The sequence below is a fragment of the Thunnus albacares genome, chromosome 1 (genome assembly GCF_914725855.1).
Source record: "Thunnus albacares chromosome 1, fThuAlb1.1, whole genome shotgun sequence".
Lineage (NCBI taxonomy): Eukaryota > Metazoa > Chordata > Actinopteri > Scombriformes > Scombridae > Thunnus > Thunnus albacares.
In genome coordinates this window covers 5511011-5532262 of record NC_058106.1, presented here as the reverse complement: position 1 = coordinate 5532262, position 21252 = coordinate 5511011, and the positions used below count along the sequence as shown (strand labels likewise).

Sequence of the window (21252 nt, the reverse complement as noted above, 5' to 3'; positions counted from 1 at the left end):
TCCTGCCTCGACGTTATGGTCATTGTGGAAATAGGTGAAACGAGAGAAAAACAAATGATGAAGCATTGTGTGCCGGATAATCTGCTTGACACAGTGAGATGATTTTGGTAGCAGTTCTCTTCATCACATATTGGATTAGAAGGTGGGCAAAAATCTGCAGTTTTTTTTGTATGACAAAAGTGAAATGCAGGTTTATGATATACAGTAAGTTCAGCGTGCATGCATGCATGTGGTGCGATGGAAGCCTGAGGGATTTCTGAATGATAATTTGTTCAAATAATCAAACAAGCTGAAGAAAACGGAAAGGCGGAGATTGCGAATAACTAACTCTCTCCAATTACGGCGTAACTCCTGAGCGAGCCGTTTGACCCACCAGCAGATGCTTCAAAGGGCAGCTCCCAGGTATGAATGTCTCTCGCAGTGTGACTGAGAAGCATGGCGCTGTTTAACAAGTGCATGCTCAATTGACTTTCCCCCGGATAAACAAAGATTTAAATGAAAACAAAAGACGCGTGCGCGGGTGTGTAAGTGTGACAGACACCTTTAATATCCTCCCCTTTCCCGTGATCAATCGGTGTGATCGTACCTGTGTGACTGCCGCCGCTCCAACGAATGCCGGATGTCAGGAAGAGCGCCGACAGCTCCACAGAAGGTGGGACGTCAAGAGCCTGTAAACAAAGCACACACACCAGGAAATTCACAGTCATCCGCATTTGAAGCTTGACAAGTTTGCAACACTGGCGACAGAAGAGAAATACCCATTGAAATATTGTTGCGCTGATCCCTCCCCCCCCCACCTCCCCTCTCCCCTCCCTCCCCCCTCCCGCATCTTTATTTTTCCTCAGGACTTCCTGTGAAGACGTGAGTAATCTAACAAATATATGAACTGTAATTGCTTGTGTATATCAATCTTTTACTTTTTTTTCATTTCTTTTTTTTTTTTTTTAATTTGACACTGTAATATCCAGTTGGAACTGAGGGAATCATATTGGGACACATACTAAGACGCTCAAGGTTTATCATTTCAGACAGTTAAAATACAGTGTTGGGGCATTAAAAAAAAAAAAAAAAGAAGCAGGAAGCTTTGTTCTCATAAGCAGAGGAGTCTACACAGCACAGCAGAGGATGATATCTGATCCAGCTTTGAAGCTCCACCGCTTAACGCCAGAAAAATAATCAAGCCGACACAAAGTATGTGAAATAAAAGACTGCCACTCCCCTTTAAAGTAGCATGTAACCCCCGTGAGTGGCATTTGAGCCGAGGCCTCACAGAGAGAGAGAGAAACTGCCTTTCCATCCCAGCACGTTAATATAAGTCATGATATATTTCCTAAAACCTTTTTTTTTTTTTTTTTTTTTTTTTTTTGTGGAAAAGTTGCACAGCTCTGTTGTATGTTGGAGAAGCTAATTTATCCATTTCTACGCAGCTGACTAAACTGCTCCTGATTTACATTTCATTTTTTGTGACATTTCAAACGTTTGCTTAAATCTGCTGAAGTTTGCTTAGATGGTAATCTGCGATTTCTTGGTTTTGTATATTTACCTTCAATATTTAGTGCTAAACGTTCATAGCTGCAGTGTTGTGGTTTTTTTTTTTCTTCTTCCTCTTTTCTTTGCACTGCCTTACCCAAAGATCACCTGTCAATCACGCAGTTTCTTTGAGTTTCTGTAGATGGCAACGCTGCATATTATTACTTAAAAAAAAAAATCCCACTGACTGGCAAAGAAGTATGGGTCCAACAAATTCTCATGGCTATACTGGATGTGGAGAGGCAGCCAGGCGCGGAGAAGCTGGCTCGGTCCTGCGACAAGGAGGGGGTGGAGGGGGGACACAGATGTGGAGGGTCTGCAGGAGGGCCACCCAGATCTACCCACCACTACTGTTTCAATGGAGCGTCAAGAGTAAAACTCACACACACACACACACAAACACACACAAACACACACAAACACACACACACGCGCGCTCACACAAAGCCACGACGTTGCCTTAAGTCACAATCTAAATTGGCTCCCAAGGGCATACCGACTACCTTGTTCACCAAAGGCATTGTGTATGTTTTCTGAGTGCTTAGCATATGCTGCCGTAACCTGAGATCTCTCTCTCTCTCTCTCTCTCTCTCTCTCTCTCTCTCTCTCTCTCCTGTACACACATACATGCATACACAAACACACACACACACACACACAATGTTGCCAGAAGTTGCTCTGTTTTCTCCCTTTACGTATTTCCCATCAGGCCCTTAATTAAATTCAAAATAGTTCACATCTACCTATTAAACCATGTTGCACCAACCGCCCACCAGACAAACCTCGACAGAGACACAAATGCAGGCAGGGTGATGGGGTGGGGGGGGGTTGTAGGGGAGGGAGGGTGTAGAGAGGTAGGAAGAGAGGAGAAAACTACAAGGAGCTGCTCTCAGATCACAAGCGATGAGGAATGTCATGTCTGCTTTTTATACTGCCATATGTTATTGTAATACTGATGTATGAAAGGTAAACACACTGTGCTTTTCTCTATTATGTGTAACTTACATGAATAAATCGCTACTGTAATGAAACGTGATGTATTAGTCGATTAAATTCTCAAAATCCATCAGGTAGATTTTCTAGACATGGATGTTTTACCTTGAAATTTCTATATATTATTATCTAACCTATACGTTATTGCCTTTTTTTTATGATCAGAACTAAATACGAAGTCATAAAAATGCTCACAAACTATATCCACAGGCAGACAGAGATGGGTAATTGTTCTACCAGAGTGAAATATCACAGCGAAAGCTACTGACACTTGATGGAATCTGCAGCATCTATGATTTGATATCAAAGCGCAGTGCAGAGTAATGAAAATAGCTCACATTTGAAGACAGTCTAACCTTTCCTGTGTTTACCTTATTAAAGAGTGTGTGCCTTAACTGGTAGTGCAATACACATGGGGGGGGAAAAACAATGTGTATAAAGCCAGCAGTGTTTAAGCAGGCGAACAGTAAAGTAATAGGCAAGAGCAGTGAAGTGTTGATTCTACAAAAGATGCGGGGGAAAAATTGCACCTTAGTGCGCACACACACACACACACACACACACACACAAACATATGAGCAAACACACACATATATACACACGCGCACACATTCCCTCCCCCTCCTCAATATACTCCCACAACACGGCCGGCTGCCTGGCAGCCGAAGTTAACATTTTCAGAGAAAATATTCCTTGCCTCCAATAGTCCGATGTAATTCATTTTCCATCTCTGTTCATTAATCATTGTTAAAATTAGTGATCCATTTCTTCCACTCTGCCATCTGCACTCAGCTTCCTAACAAACATGACACCTCAGCGCATAATAAAAGCTGACAGCTACGAGGAGGCCTTTCCAAATAGCTTTCTGCATATGTGCACCTCCACGACTGATGCCGTTGTCAGACAAAAGTAGGTTATTTAGACCGCTGGCTGGAGAGCTCTGCATACACACATGTGCACACTCAAACATATATGAGCATATATATATATATATATGTGCATCTACACACACGTGTCCCAAGACTATGCAAATACAGTACATGTCAAAAAAAGAAGAAAATCCCACACGAATAATCTCAGAACTCGTAGTCACACGCACGCTGTTTCATGCACACGCACCCGCACATACACAAAACAACAGATGTGCCTAATCTTGAATGGAATGTGCTAAAATCCTGATAAGGAACCCCCCCACCCCCCCCCCCCCCCTAACACTTCACAGCAAAGGGGTACAGTGAGGAAAATTAGAAAAAGGGAAACAAAAATTATCATGAAAACCAAGAGAGCGAAAGAAACGGAGAGAAAGAGAGAGCCCTTAAAAGTTTCAAGTATTCTGTTTTCGCTTTAAGACGGGCTGGAAACATTGTACTTTTCCATTTGCATTCGCTTCCAGCAGCTGTGGCATTTGTGTCAATTTGTTGTGATATTGTATATCAGCTGGGCTGCACCCTAATCTTAACTAAACTAGGCTTAGAAGCGTGATAGTGTGGGATAGAGAAAGGGAAGAAAGAGAAGGGGGAAGAATGTGAGTCACCGGGCTAGACGATGCCCCTCTCAGGTCACCCAGGCCTCATAAACACCCCTCTAATTCACATAAAAATACTTGGATGGAAAGCCATCAGCTCCCCAGATGCCCCTACAGACACCTTAGCGCTCAGGCCGGAAGCCTGTGTTTTCCTTCGCCTGATTCGGATGCTCAAACAGACCTTATCCTCTTGCCATGTTTCCATCCCGCTCTAGAAAGAAATTTAACTTTCTGTCTGTCAGAAAACCCCCAAGAAGAAAAATGTCATTAAGGTGCTGAAAAACTTGCAGGCTTTTTTTTTAACTTTAGCGCACAAGAGGAAAAGTGATTTCACCTTGTTGTTTCAGTGTCTCAGTGTTTTATCCGCACGCAGGCGTATAGTTTAGTGAATAATATCTGTGAGTTTAGCTGCATGTCTGTGTTAAAGAGGTGAAACAAACAGGTAGAGCCACATCAGAAAAGCCTTTTACAAGTAAAAAATGTTACTCTTCATTACTTATTTATGATCATGTGTTATTTATCACATGATTTCTATTATCACCGAATCACTTTTCCACCACAAACAAATGCAAAATCATAAAAAACATTGAAAAAAATCATTAATAAAAAAAAATTTCATAAAAACAAATCAAGGATAAATTTGAACACCACCCAAGTCTCTCTCTCTCTCTCTCTCTCTCTCTCTCTCTCTCTCTCACACACACACAGCTTACTCACATTACTTTCCTCTAGTGTCCTGATAACACCCCCCCCCACCCCCACCCCCCCAAAACTGTCCCTCCTCACATGCACACACACACACACACATATGTACACAATCAGACACCCACACACACACATGCATGTTCACATGTACACACACTTAAACCTCAACAATCCTATGCTGCTCTAGTCCTCTGATTCTCTTCTGCACACACACACATGCTCAGAGACACTCACACACACACACACACACACACACACACACGGTCAGGATCCCTCCCTGGCGAGGTGTGTGTGTGTGTCTCTGCCCGAGGCACAGCACATTAATCTATATAATGCCCTCAAAGAGAAGGCTTTTTCACACCGCTAACTGCCAAGGACTACGAGGGGCAGCGGCTGAGCCATGATTCAGCTGTTAGCCCAACTGGCGTCCCCGCGCACAATCACCCCTCCCAACACACACACACACACACACACACACACACACACACACACACACAATATGTTAGCAAGAATACACACATACAGTACATCCTTCACTGGCAAGAAAGACAACGCAAACACCTTTTTAAGCTCATACAGGGGACGTGAACGCGTGTCGTACACATGCACACGATATGAAGGATGGGTATCGACTCGATTCTGAGCAAAATCTTCTTCGCTTGTTCTTTGATCAGATAGTTCCTCCTGTCAATCACAATTTGACCAATTTTAGAGTGTATTTTATTCAGGTGAAGTTCTTACAGCTGCTTGTGTTTGGACAAATATTTAACATTTGAAATGTTTATCACTTGAGCTGTTGTTTTGGCACACTGGTAGCCAAACTTGGAAACTAATATTGGAAAATTTCAACCTTGATAACAGAGTCCCATCACTGAATTTTTCAATTTTGGCCCCATGAAATTCAGAAAGCAGCAAATCCAGACCATGGCAAATATAAATCTTCACCTCTTCCATCATCAGCAGACACTATGGAGGAAGAGTTTACTGATGTTACCTTGCAGGATTTCTGGGCTTCAGCATGCTCATATTTCAGACAGTAACCTCCTACCGGTGTGCGAAATCGCCCAGTGCAGATTTAATATTCATTTGTTGCACGGAGGGCCACAAAACAGACAGCCCAGAGCGGTGATTGGAGGGCCAGTGCTCAGAGACAGACGGCGAGCAGAAGAGCAGCTAAATCATCTTGACATTCACCAAGAAGTAGCCACACAGAAAGCTACTGCTGCTGTTAGTTCTCCCATCGACTAATTTGGTTCTACTTAACCCCTAAACACCCCGCGCACACACACACACACACACACACACACACACACATACACACACACAAGTGGATGCAAGGCAAACAGAGGCTGACACACACATATGCACATGCACAGGAGTGCACACGCCCCTCGCAGTGACACATTTAATTCCAGGTTCTCAGCACATCTGAATTACAGCAGGCTGATGAGGGAGAGAGGGCCAGGCCCCTCCGGACTGATTAGCATCATTTAAGAAAGCCTTCCTTTTCCTTTCCTGCTCGCCTCAGCGACCTCTCTCTCTCCCTCTCTCCCTCTATCACTCTCTGCCACTCGCCCCGGCCCGAACCACCCACCACCCAGCCTACAAGATGGGTGGCATCCCCGCCAGCACAAGTCAATATGAAGTACACTCATTTACATCTAACACAGGAGAACAACTCAAGTGCCTGCGCCTCTGGGGCTATTTTTTTTTTTTTTTTATTTTCTTCAAGTATTCATAGACAACTGCTTGTTAGCTTTAGATTCTGTTTTCTAAAAGTGTGGACAGAAGGACATAACTAACTCATATATACGTCAGGCGCCATATGATGCCTTTTTTTTTTTGTGCGTGTAAAGTAAATAAGACAGAGGCTGTTTTATTTGTGCATTTCCCCCCTTCTAAATTATATAAGCCTTGCACATGGCTTAAAATTTTGTAAAGCTTTTCTGAAAATCCTACTTATGGTTGCCATTCTGTGCCAAAAAGTTCATCTGGCCTGTAAATTTAAGCATGGATTACAAATATTCAAATCATGAGCTTACTGTTCAAATAAACATTTCCAACAGGGAGGGGAAAAGTTGCAAGGCATACACTTTCAGCATAATTCCTCCTCTGGCACCTCCCCTCCCCTCGCTCCTAATAAAACAACCACAAAAAAAAAAAAAAAAAAAAAAATAGCAGGGAGGAGAAAGTGGGATATGGGTGGGAAGGGGGAGGAAAAAAGACAAGAAATGCAAAAACAAAAGGCAGAGTTAAAAGTTCGGCTTCTTCATTTATCGTGCGGCTGGATAAACAGTGTTGATGAAATATGTAATTAATGTAATTGTAACCACCTATGCAATTACAGTCAGCCGGGTGGGCTCGGCTGTGGCCCCGGTACACCCTGCCATAGGACAATAGGGCACCTTATTACAGATTTAAACGGGGGGGGGAGGGAGGAGGGGTGGGGTGGGGGGTGGGGGGGGTAGAAAAAGGGGGGAGGCTTAAGCTGGTCAGCTGCTCACCACATGGTAGAAATAATAAGGACTGAAGTCACAATCATTTCAGCTTTGGTTTAGCTTCGCTGATCACTGCACTTTATACTGGACAATACAATACCTGACAAACTCCTCAGACATAGTACTCTATCTGTCATATACATATAATATGATGCAGCCATGGAGGAAGTTCTCATATTAGTAAAAGTATAAATACTACAAAGTAAAGAAAAGTCTTGAAGTATCATCTGTGTAATGTGCTTAAAATATTAAAAGTAGTCAATGCAGAAAAAAATGCTGCTGTAAATATTATTTCATATATCATCAGATATCATGGGTGAGAAATATTGTTGATACATTCATGTACTTGACAGTTTTTAGCCAGTTTGTACTTTATATATTAATGTTGAGTCATTTATGTGACGCTGCATCATGTTTTATAAGTTAAATGTTTTCTTTGCAAAATCCTGCTTTGTAAAGTCACCTGTAACATGAATGTAACAAGTACCTCAAACCTGTGTAAAAGTACAGTACTTGAGTAAATGTACTTAGTTACATTCCACCACTTGTAATCTGTTGCATCTACATTAGTATTTGAATGTTTTTGTATTCTCAGCGCACAGTACGACCACCTGCTTTCAACTAACCTGCGAATGCAACCAAAAGGCCCAAAATAAAACCATTCCTGCTCCCACAGCAGACAGACAGCTACACATCACGGAGCAGGAAAGGTGTAGTTATCAGTACAGACAACCGTCATGTCACCAGGCTAAAGATAAGTCATAGTTTGGGTTAAGGTGTAGCCCCGCTGCCCAGGCCTGTTCACACTGACAGCCGGTGTTATCCCTGGGATTAAAATAGCCTCTTCTCTGCTACCCGCCCCTGCCCAGCATTAAAGTCTTCCACATTTGCAAAATTGCAAACAGATGCAACTCAAGTACCTGCAAATAATCTGCCAAGACCAATTTCAAAAGGGAGATTTCAGAATATGTGGGAGTCATTAGAGGGAGTATTATTTCAGCGATGAGCGCGAGAGGGCCAGCCGTGGATCACCCAACCAGATGGGTTCTGCTGCCTTTTATTCAGGAAGAAAGAAGCCGACGTGTTCTTCATCTCCCCCATTCCCCCCAAATGAAGATATATAGCGTGTATGAAACAATTACGGCAGAATATTGGAAGTTTCAGAGGCAACCAAAGAATGTCAAATTTCCTTTCGAGTTTCTCAAAACAATCTTTTCATCTTCTTCCCAGTGAGGATGCTTTCGGATGGGGGGGCTGAGGAGAGGAGAGGAGAGGAGGGGGGAGCAGGGTGGATGGAGGGTGGAGGGTGGAGGGGAGGGGGGTTTCGATGTAAACGAGGATACAGACACAGAGATCTGAAGCTTTTATTGTTTTGTATTGAGTGTAAAATATGAAAAAGAATTAAAAGGTAGACGCCTTAAAAGAGGCCTGTGGCGTATGTAAATGAAATATGTTTCTGTGGCGTAATTTGCAACTGCTGCTGTTGTTATTTTTCAGACGGTTATCTGAAGTTTTTCTGGTCGCCTCAGTGCGGCTTTAAAGCGACGCACAACAAAGCGCTCACCAATTAAAGATGATTTTAACACCAAGAACTGCAGCAAACTTCATTAGATTCTCCATCCAGCCGCTGACAAAAAGCCATTCAGAATGCAACTTTAAGCATTGGTAATGAATAATGTATAATCAAAACACACTCTTTTTTTTTTTTCTCACACTAGCCATTCACAACATCCACCACCTCTTATAAGGAATGAAATGTTTATATCAAGTGGAATTTGATTAGGTGACTGGTTATTATTGCTAGCAGGGAAGCAGAATAACAATCTGAGGCATTTAAAAAAATGATCAAAATCACCAAGCCCTTGAAACAATACACATTCAATCAAATTCTTCATAATTGTAACAGTAGGAAGCATTTTAGGCATTCCACCCACAACAAACAGGCTTTGTTCTCCTGTTATGAGAGGCAGTGAGGGGACACAATCAAGTGCGTGAGAAAGCCAGGAACGCAGGATTTCAAGCAATTCCTCCCTCTCTCTCTCTCTCTCTCTCTCTTTCTATACACCCCCCTCCCTCCCTCCCTCCTTTCTCCCCTTCTCTCTCTCTTTTTTTTTTTTTTTTTCGGGGTCGCACATATTATTTGCTTCCTGTCTCATTGTAGCTGGCAAAAAGAGAATTTGGTAATTGAGTGGTACAGAACATGTGCCCTCCCTGCTCGCAGATGACAGATGGATTATAAAAACTTCAAAGGCGAGCATTTGGAGCACCAGGGGAGAGATGCTAGGTATTTGAACTATCATTCTTTACCCAGGAGACAATGACTGCCTGACATGGTGCATACATCAAGGAATAGTGCAACGGCACAGACATAATCCAACACACACACACACACATACACATACACACCCCTCCTTTACCCCTTTCTCCATCTCTCTTCCTCTCCTTGTGCTATATATTTAACATCCTGTTCTGAGCAACTTTGCGCCAAGCTCAGGAACATAACAAGTGGGGGGTAAGGCAGGGAGTCTGGAGGAGAGAGAGGGGAGGCGGCACTGGCAGGGGAAGGAATCTTATCTTTGCATTTTTTTTTTTTCTTTTCTTGACTTGTCACCTTTGCGGGCTATTCGCTGCTTACGGGGTTCAAACTCTGGCGCCTCCTTCCCCTTGGTGGGTAAAATAATCAGAGTTTAGCTGTAGCTTTGTGTTTTTTAAAAAGTACAGCCAGATTAGCAGGCCTTGAGGAAAAACTGTAAGCACTACTGTACTGTAAGTGAAGGGGAGAATGGTGGGCGGCGACGCCTATAATCATCTTATAAGCATGATTTATGAAAAGGGCCATCTGCTTTGCCTTACTTAAGCACGGAGGCAACCTTTAATAATATAAGGACATGGGGAGAGGAGGGGACGGAGGGTGAGTACGAACGAAAGGGGAGGGTGGGGGGGGAGAGACTGTTCGACAAGATGACACACACACAATGATTTCAACAAACTGGCAACCCGAATGCAAGTATCTCTCTCCCTCCCTCTTTTTCTTTTTTTCTTCTTCTTCTTCTTCTTCCTGTCTCTTCTCCTCTTCAGCATCCAGCCATTAGTTCAGATGGCAGCTAATCGCCGGTGACCTCCCCTGTCACACCATTTAACCCCAGCCCCTCCCCTTGACCCTGAAGGAATTAGCAGCCTCACTGTAACACACACACACACACACACAGAGACACACACACACACATGCATACAATTCACAAACTACCCCGCAGACAGAGAAAAAGTCCTTTTACCCATAGCGTCTACACTCACTCACACAAGGATATTGCTATCCCAGTTTTCCTGATCATTCTTTATGTTTCTTAGAGAAAATCAAAAGACTAAAATTCTATGATATGATTCTCACAATACTCAGAAAAGCAAAGTATTCTATCCATTCGTCCCAAAGTTTTATCTGCCAATAGTTTTCCCAATAAACCAGTTAACCGTTTAGCCTATAAAACCTTAGAAAAATCATGAAAAATGTGCAACAAGTTCCCTGAGCCCAAGTTGACATATCCAGACTGCTTGTTTTGTCCAGCCAACAGTCCAAAACCCAAAGATATTCTGTTTCTTATCACAGAACATTAAGAAAACAAGCAAATGATTACATCTAAGAAGCTGGAACCAGTGACTGTTTGGAGTTTCTGTTTAAAAAAACGACTTAAACGGTTAATCAGTAATAAGAACTGTTGCAGATTCATTTTCTAACAAACAACTAATCGATTAATTAATTAACTATTTCAGCTCTAGATTACTTTCAGCATCGATTAATGTCTCAATCTTTTTTTTTACGATTAATCAAGTTCATCGTTTATCGTCTCATAACATCAGAAAAAGTGAAAAATGTCCATTACAACTTCCCTGAGTCTAATGTGACGTCTTTAAACTGTATATTTTCTCCTAACATCAATCCAAGACCCAAAGAAACTCAATTTACAGTCATATAAAACAAGAGAAAAGCTGCAAATCCTCACATTTGAGAAGCTGAAACCAGCTGCTGCTTCATTTTGTCTTGATAAATGCCTTCATCAAAACTGTTGTCGCTTAAATTTCTCGTTTCACTATCATTCATACGGGAAAATGATCTTGTTGAAATTCTTCATTCCTTTAAATTCCAACAGAAAACACATCAGGTTTGTCGGACAAATCAACAGGCAGGGAACGAACCCGGTGATATAACCTATTATATACACGAAGCCAACAAAAAGTCTAAAAATGTTACGGCTCTGACATGATCGGTATTCACGCCCCAGCCGCTGCCCTTTGGCCTCGCTGTGACCTGGAAATGGCTCCCAGCGCGACCTTAAAGAGCGGCGGGAGCGGTGGCAGCGCTGGGAGGAGGTGGTGGTGGTGGTGGGGTGGGGGGTGTATCATAATGAGGCCATACGGCATATGCTATTGTGCTGCAAGCCACACACACACACACACACACACACACATTTCCACATGTGCGTACACACACACACACACACACACACACCCCTCCCCGTGTGGTCACCTTTTCAGTGTCCATCAGGATTGTCGGCCTAATCCTCGTCGGATCATCTCATCAATGCCTAGGCTGTTTATGTGTAATGGATCTCATCTAACTCCCTCTCTCTCTCTAACCCCCCCCCCTCCTCATCCTCCCCCCTCTCTCTCTCTCCCCTCCGCCCCCTGTACCCCCTCCCCTGCCTCCCTCCAGGTCCTCTAAACATCTCCCCTCGCTCCTTCACAACCTTTCTCTCTCTGCTCCTCAAAGGTATACATCTACTTTTTGATTTTTTTTTTCTTATTTTATATTCCTTACAAATGAGTCGCGTTGATTCTGCTTCGGGATGTGCGCTGAGAAGACGGGCATGACTGGAAAATAAATCCAATACTTTCTGTATGTTCTGCTTCCAGACAGATGCGCGACAATATTTACATCAGTTAGAAAGTGTATCTTTAAAAAAACATATGCGTCTGATGATTTAAATGTGTTTTTAGAGGTTTACTTGTAGAGAGAAAAAAATCATGACATTTGTAAACTCTATAGATACTGTATGTCCATCCTAAATGGCTTTAACCAAACATATTGATATTGTTATCATAAGTCAAATCCTGCTTTTCATACCCCTCAGTTTTGGATATGGCAGAACTCAAAATAAATTCCAGATTCTGGTCCGCCGTATAATTTTCTTGACAAACCTGTCATGGAAACTGTATAATCGTTTGTCTTTCCACCCTTCCCATCCTTCCTCCCTCTCTTCATCCTCCTCCTTCTCCTCCTCCTCGAAGCCTCGCAGCATGTGTAAGCAGAAGCGCACGTGCTTCTCCCTTCGCCCTCATTACGAGCTAACTACGCTGTTTGATTAAAAGCGTGTACAGAGAGGAAGAGAGAGACACAGGGAGAGAGAGCGAGAGAGAGAGAGAGAGAGACAGAGAAAGAATGAAAAGAGAGAGAGAGAGAGAGAGAGAAGAGGAGGAGGAGGGAGAGGAGGAGGGAGGAGGGGGGGAGGAGGGGGGGGGTTTCAGGGAGGGGAAGAGGAAAAACAGGCCGAACCTCCATAATTAAGATCACTTCACAGATTACCTCCGGCAACAAAAGCGCGGCGAGCGGCCGCCCGCAGCCACAGAAATTGGATGAAAAAGGGGAGTTGAGGAGGAGACTGACCTCCGCCGCTCTCCGCCGGGCTCCGCACGAACTCGAGCCACGGCTGGATCAAATGGCCCCCCCAGCAGTAACTGACACACATACATCTACACACACACACACACACACACGACAGGTACTGGCACATGCTGTAGATGTAGAGCCAGAGCGAACTGAGGAAAAGTGCACTTCTTGCGGGCAGAGGCAGACACGCAGAGAGAGACTCCAGAGCACCTGAGGGTTTACGTTACAGGTCACATATTAGAAAACACCTCCTCTCCGCCTGGAGACCAGATCCTTCCACCGGTGAAGACCGAAAACCCCCAAGAAACAACTTCTCAAAATGTTATTTTAGGAGAATGATGACATGTTTTTGCTGCAGTTTTCTACATTTCATTGGAAAGCCCTCATCCAGGATGGCCATCAAGAGATCATCACTTCTAAATGAATCTAAAATTAAACACTAGTGAGCTGCACCTTATATGTTGAATTGGTGGATTTGCTGGCATGTTTGATTCTTATGGGACACAACATTCATAACACTAAATGGGAGACAGAGGAGCAACAAAAATTTCCAAATATTCTTCTTAAAATTACCACTAGGAGGCTGATGTGAAGTGTGTTTTTTTTTCCATTTGGGAGCTTGTTTTTTACCATAAATCTGATTACGATGTGAACACAGAATCACACCACCGATGGGATCCTGTCACCCATGGAATTGATGTCAAACCACCCTGCCTATCACACCTCACTTATCTTTTTCCCCTTGATTTTTTACTCTTCTTGCTCTTCCCTCCTTTTGTTTCCATCATCCTCACCCTCAGTGTTCTCCTCCTCTCCTCCTCAGTCCACCTCGCTCCCCACCCCGCGAACCAACCCTGATCTCCGGCGAGCAGGGGGGGGAGGGAGGCCATTTACTCTAATCACAGGGATCTAGCAAGAGCGCCTCGAAGCCCTCGGGGGCTGATCGGCAATCAGAGAGACGGAGGCTACGAGGGGGAGAGAGAGAGAAATAAACTCTACCTCAACTTCAGATCTGTGGAACAAACCTCTCCAATCCCTAATCCGAAGCAGCTCTGCCATGAGATTGTTGTGTCGGTGGGTGGGCGAGATGAGGTCTATTCGGGAGGACATGAGCAGGAAGCCAGACGACCTCCAATGACAGTGTGAGCTTTGGTCAAGAGGGTCGCGGTCAGGGTGAAGTGTTGAGGCGCTGGGTCAGGACAGGAAGGGGCAATAAGTGAGGTTGTTACTGTGCTGTGGTACAAAATACCGTCTGTGAGGCTTTTCATAGTTTATCAATAGCAATGACTCAAGAGCTTCTCCATCAGGTTATTCCTTTCTTAATATTTCCAGTTTCTTTTATAACTTCAGCCTCATTTTTGTAGGTTTTACCATCGTTTCTATTGGTTACAGTAACAAACTCACCAAATTAAAAACTGAGATTTGGGAACATGGTGAAAATGAAGTCAGACAAGGAGATAAAACCAAACTTGAGCACACCTCAACTTATCATTCCTCACTGCATAAGAAGACTGTGTGTCCATGTGACTATGACAAGTACGGTAGGTCAAAGTTGACACTTTAACAGAGCTGGATACTGAACTTGATGACAGTGCCCCTTCATCTGAATGTTCCCAGCCCACAAGATCTTTTTTTTTTTTTTTTTTCTTTCTTCTGGTCTCTTTGGGAGGCCCACTGTACAAGCACAGTAGAGTCTTTCTCCCTGGCCCTAACCGCTCAGCCCATAAACTTTACATCAGCACATAAAAATAAATAAATACATCACACACTTAAAAATAACTTCTAAAAGTTTTCTGTACAATTATCTGTAATTACTTGAAAATCGATAATAGAAAAAGTAACACTTTGACCTTGTTTGCAGTGAGAAGTGGCCTGTCAACTGTTTTACAACAGTCCCTTATATAACGGTGGTCTATGGGGGCTCTTTTAATAAGTCAGCGGTAAACTGTGATAATTCCAAGATCTCAGCAATTCCTTTGGTTTTGTTATCACAGCCGACGGCCAGAACTACTACGAAAAGATCCAAGTTGCAATTAACTGGAATTATACTTTAAAAAGTCACTTTCCTCCCTTTGATTTGGTGCAAAACCTCTGTCACAATATGAGACACCATGATACACGACGCCATCCAAGCCGAGAGAAGAAGAAATCCTTCTTCCTATTCTTTCTTTAATGGGTGCAACAGAGTGACAGAAGGTTGGAAAAAGCGAATCTGTTTAAAATGACCCCCCAGTTTTTGGGACACACATTGTGAACGGGTGAGCGGACTCGGAAGTGTGAACTCACTCCCACCCTTCGAGCCTATCAGTGTCATCAACCACACCATGGATGCAAAGGCTTCAAGTGTTTATCCCTTCTCTCTCTCTCTCACTCTCTCTCTCTCTCTCTCTCTCTCTCTCTCAGTCTGTGCAGATCTGACAGTCCTGTTTACCAAAGCAGCCGACAGACAAGCTGAACAAGGGCCCGGGCCCCAGCACTTCCACTTAACTCTCTCCCCATTACTACGATTGGTGTGAACGACACAACAAAAGAGATGAAATGCAGTTCTGAGGCGAAGAAAACAACTGCAACTCACGATCAAGAATAATAATAATAATAACAAAAAAGACACAGATGAAAACAAAAGGAAGAGGAAGATGAGGAGGAGGAGGAGGAGGAGGAGGAGGAGGTGGTGGTGGTGGGGGATAGAGAAAGAAGATGATGAGGTGGGTGGTTTAAAAAAAAAAAAAAAAAGATGATTTGAGAAAATTGTTGGAAATTGCGGGAGATCTGTTAAAGGTTTCATTTTCAGCAGGGGTGGGAGCGCATCTTATGACTTAAAAAGAGGTATTAAAGGAAAGAGCCAGGCGCCGGGGGAATTCTCCCACGTCGGAGAGCTCGCTTTTTAAATTCAACCCCGGTAATAACGCTGATAAATAATAGATAAATAGTATTTAGCTCCCACCTTGAACAACACTTTTTAAAGTAGTTCATGAAAGACTGACAGCTCTTTGCGAGCAAATGCGCTCACACAAACACACACACACACAAACACACACATGTGCCCGCACACATGTAATGTGTATTTTACCTAATTAAATAAAACACCAGGTGGGATTGACTGATTGTGTGTGTGTCTGTGTGTGTGTGTGTGTGTGCAAGTATGTGTGTGCATGGACATAAAAAGAAAAAGCAAGGAAGAGAAAGAAAGATCAAATATTTATTAGATGAATTTGATGAACTTCACATTTATTATTATTGGCTTCATCAGCAACTAAATGTTAAAGTAATAATCTTGAATATTTTCATTTAAATAAATGTCTGTTAAGTCACTATCTATTCCTGAATGAGGTAACATAATGGTGACTGAACCTATGGCCCGCTGATGAAAGCTCTTGTATTTGCAGTATTATGATTATTACAGACCGAGTTGGTGGCCACTTTCCCGCCACGCGTTTATATCACAAGCAGCGCAGTCAGTGATGCGTTTTCCATCGTCCAGTGGCCGTACGCGGACCTAACGCACAGACTCCCTCTTCAGTTCGCTTGTGCTAGCGGGACATCACACGGTGACACTGTTTGGATCTCTGGGAGTGAGGTCGACTGAGGTCCAAAAACACACCTGCGATTACCGCTTAGCGCCATACGGTGACGCTAAAGAGACCGAAAAATCTTCAAGATTGCGACTTTAAATTAGATGCAGAAATAATATGGGACTGTACGAAAATTATCAGCGGGTGAAGACAGGGTTTTTGGAAGGGCAGGGTCTTTTATTTTTATGTTATCTCAAATCAATAAGGCTCCCTCTTGTAAGATTATTCAAAAAATATAAAATACTTACACCGACAAGAAGGTTTTCATGTGCGCCATGGGTCGTAAATGGCCTTTCTGCCATATGCAGACGACAATACACCTTTCTCTGTGAGAGGGCTCCCTCATCACAACCAAACACGTAGCTAGTAGGACCAAAATATCCGTTTAGAGAAACACAATGCATGTGGAGCCAATTAGCGATTACTGATTGAACTGTGTTTTTTAGCAAAGGGTGCTTCAGTTTTTTCACAAGCCTTTACAGTCGCTCCTTTATTCTGCATCATAACAGGAAGCAAAACTGCAGTAAAGTTAAATGTTTCTAATAAACTTAGCTTGTAGATCCAAGTTTAGCATCATATTTTTATTATTTGGAAACGGGGCTGGGGTGAAAATATTGCAGCGTTCAAGCCCTTCAGCACCCACAAAGCTGTCACCTGTTCCTGGTTGGCACCTAGCTGTAATAACCATTTATTTAGTTGCTCTTTACTCAAAAATAGAGAGTGGCTGTATTTTAAGCATTTTGTTATGTTTGCCATCAGTATATTGTTTTGAAATATTTGGGAGGAAAGGGAGGGTATTCCTTTTTTTAAATCAAAATAGGAGATTCAGCCCCCCCCCTCCCCACCCTGATCATTTCTGTACAGTCCCTAAGCTTGCCAAGTATTCTCCGATATTTAACAGAGGCCTTTCACTGTTTTACGGTAATGATGTTCCAGAAAAAAAAAAAAAAAAAAGCGTTAAAAAAGGGACTTTTTGTGGATGTGATGTCCTCAAATAAGGGCAAGAATAAACAAATAGACATATTTACCTTTTTTTAAAAAAAAAGCACAGTCGCCACCCTCACTTTGCGTCTCATGGCAGCAACGCCTCAGAGATGTGGTCGCAGCCGCGCCAGGCGTTTACAGAAGGCTGTGTGTTTAAACGCCTGGAATGCTCATTTGCCTTTTGGGCTTACTTATTTACTTTTGCATAAATGGAGAACGGTAATGTGGTATTAAGGGGCTTCTCAGGGGGAAAGTTGTGTGTTTTTTAAAATGCAGCCTTTTTTAAATGCTCCCTCAGTTTGCTATATTAAGGAAGCTTGATGATTAATGCAGCATAGATCTAATTTCACTTGATTAAAAAAAATGAATTAGAAAAATAATGCCAGACATGAGATGAGCTCAACCCCAACCCCCCCCAACCCCCCCCCCCCCCCCCCCCACCTCACAAAATGAGCATCCAGGCTGAAATGAGCAACAAATAATCACTAAATTCCCAATAGCCAAATATAAAATGTAAAATGCCTGCCTTGATCAACTAGAGCCCAATAATCTTTAGAGCCAGCCACAGCTGTACCACCACCACTGTCACTTGAAATAAAAACCTAAACCTTTCGGGGCTTTCGATTGAGTCTTTAATTCAGCCTGATGTGACATTAAAACCCTTTGGTTGACTTCCACTGGCTGTGACAAATGTACCAGCGCTTAATAGAGGTGTGCAGACAGGCCGGCATTTCAGTGACTTTTATCAAACCGAATTTATCAACGCAGGCTCCCAGGATCTGTGGCAGCAGCTTGTTCAGAAGGAAGCCTACAGATACCGTTAAGTACATCATCCCTCCTCACTGTCTCGCTGTCTCGCTCCTTCTCTCCTTCTGCTCGCTGCGTTTCTCTCCTAAGTGTTTCTCCCACTCTGTCCTGTCATCACTCTGCCTACTGTATATTTATCTCTTTTCTGTCTGGATCTACTACTCCGTGGTACTCTGAAGGATAATACAAATGTATTTGAACTGCCAATTGCCAATAGTTAAGTTGAGTATTTTTAAATTTGACCAATTAAAAGAACAAAAAAATAAATCCCAAATGACTGGAATGTCACAGGAAGACATGATGCAGCATTCAGTCACTAAAAGTCTCCGCTCTCGACTAATAAAAGGCCAGGATACGTGGAACTGATGTGCCACCTAAACTGGCCGACTAACAGTTTCCTGCTTTCCTGAAAGATGACTGTTAGACCACCAGGAAGTCAAGGGTCAACAAAAGTACAGCTAAGGCAGTTGAAGAAAGAACTGGCAGACAATCAACAAAAAACTGAGAAAAAATGTATCATTCACACTTGTTTTCATTAGTCGGTCCCCCACAATGAACCTAATCTTTAATTTTATCCAATTTAAGGACAAGAAGATCATTGTTTGGATTCATAATCGCTCCAAGAAGAGGGATTTGTGATTTGAGGTGATTTTCAGAAGGCAATAAAAGAGGTTGGGTGATGAATCACTGCTCTCAGGGTGTGGTAAGTAACAACTGAAAGGTAACTTATTGCTTTTTTCAGCACCGAAGCCAGCGATGATAAAGAATCATGAATGAAGCAACAGATGGCGTGAATGAGAAGTGAGGAAAAATGAAGAGATAAAGCGATGATAGATCGGAAAAATGAGCGATAAGAGCGGGAGAGTGGACGGACGGATGACAGAGGCAGCGGTAGGAGAGACAGAAGAAGGGAAAGAAGAGTGAAATGGTGGAGTGAGGAGTGCGATAAGGAGGCTTTTGAAGAGTCCTCTCAGATGCTGGGATTGCTCAGTTCAGCGCCGTCAGAGCCTCTGAGGTACTTGAACCTTGACTGCCTTCCCTCCACCTCTCTGTAGAGCTGCTGCCCTGCAGGCCACCTGTAAACCGCTTTGACACATGATCCACTCCCACGGATGTGGAGTGGAAACACACACACACACACACACACACACAGATGGAGAGAGAAAAAGCGCTGCTTGCAGGCGCACACACAAACGCTTTAATGCACCATCAGCATTTGGTTGTTTTTTAGCATTAGCACTCGATTAACAACTGGCTGTCTCGCCTTTGAACGGGGGGGACGTTCACAGCAGAAACAAGAGTGCTGCATAATAGTCTCTCTCATGACATGTTGATTGAAAAATGTAGTTTTTTTTTTCTTCTTCTTTTTTCCCTCCTCAGACTCTCACTGTCACTTTTAAGCAAAAGCTCCTTCAGCGAGACAGGACAAATAACCCGCTATTATCCATGGCCCTCACGTTGGCGTCAAAGTGGCACTAGGAGGATTTTAACCTTCACCTCCTGAAGGCCGAGGGAAACAGGACACGTTGGAATTTAATTAAGCAATTAGACGGATGCCCTGCCGCAGCTACAAACAAGTGGCAGTGAAGACAGAAACTTTTTAGACAAACACACATACATACGCAGATTAAAAAAAAATCAGATCAATTATCACTAGAAAACGACATGATTTTCTAATTCACAGGAACGTACACGTGCATGTGTAAGGAGAAAGTACAACTCTGTCGCAGCCAGAAGGCTCTGAGTAACCCCTCCGCCCCTAAAAAGAAGTGGAGAATAAAAAACGACGGCTCCTGATTAGGCATTGTCAAAATATTTGCGACGGAGGAATTCCACCAGGCGAGCGCGGAATCGGCTCCTCTACAAAAGAGCCATCTTCCCTGAGTAACAAGTCGGTGCAATGAGTGTCGACAGAAGAGGAGCTGAAATCCCCCCCGGGCTAGAGAATATCCCGCTATTGTAGTCTTAACCCGCGAGACCTGGCGGGGAATGTACAGCTTTCACAGTCACTTCTCATCCTATTTGTAGCACTGCCGCTGATGTGTGAGCGCCTGGGCCAGAGCAGGTCACTCCCTACCCCCCCCTCCACCCCCTCCACCACCCCCACCTTTTTTTTTTTTTTATCTCCATGTCTTCCTCACACTTTCAGTAACCTCCACCTTCCTCACACCTCTTTAAAACTCTTTTTTTTTTTAAAAAAAACCCTGAGTCCCACAAATATTTGAGAGGGCATTCATCTATATCATGTTATTTTCTCTCTCTTCCTCCCCCCCCCTCACGCCAAACCACTTTTTTCATCTCTCTTTTTGTATTTTTTGTTCCACAAGGCAAGTTTCATTAAAGATCCAATTATGCAAATCAGGTGCTGGAGAGGCAGTTGAATATGCACTATTATGGTGTACAGTAATCGTTCGACACAATATACGGCATCCGGGGCCAGATTTACGAGCGCAACAGAACTGCAACGCCTCCGTCCTTTGGTGAAAACCTCTTGATCATAATTAAAGGTGCAGGAGTTCTCTCCAGCATCCTCACACACCCTCCCTTCTCTCCCTCTTTTTTTTTTTTTTTTTTTTTCTACACCGTTTCCCTCCTTTTCTCTCCCTCCATCTTGTTTTACTCCTGCATGCTCATTAGCAGAGGTCTGGGAAGTTTACAGAGGTCACAACCAAGAGGAAGAGCGGCTAAAGAGCAGACATGACGTGCGCGATCCAGTCAGTGATGGTATGTGAAGTGGGTAATAGACACACACACACACACACACACACACAGACACACACAGACATAACCTTCCATCTCATCAACACTGGAGGTATTTACCACTGTCTTAGCTGAGCGCGGCTGCATGCTAAGCAGTAACAATTCTCTGCTTCAGGACCTCTGATTGATGTGTGCTTGCCTATTTGCGTTAAGCTGTTGTCTCCGGAAATGACACGGCTGAAAACTCTGCGCTTGTTCCACACATCAAAAACAGGA

General features: G+C 43.3%; 1 protein-coding gene across 10 annotated transcripts in view; it reads right to left on the bottom strand.

Annotated features, from left to right (window-relative positions):
- The window catches only part of znf536 (zinc finger protein 536), a 366331-nt gene that overhangs the window by 206736 nt on the left and 138343 nt on the right, over positions 1 to 21252 (bottom strand). For all 10 annotated transcript variants that reach the window (XM_044359969.1, XM_044359703.1, XM_044360131.1 and 7 more), the window contains one exon: positions 587 to 668. The gene's annotated coding sequence lies outside the window, so the exon portion shown is untranslated. The remainder of the gene's footprint in view (positions 1 to 586; positions 669 to 21252) is intronic.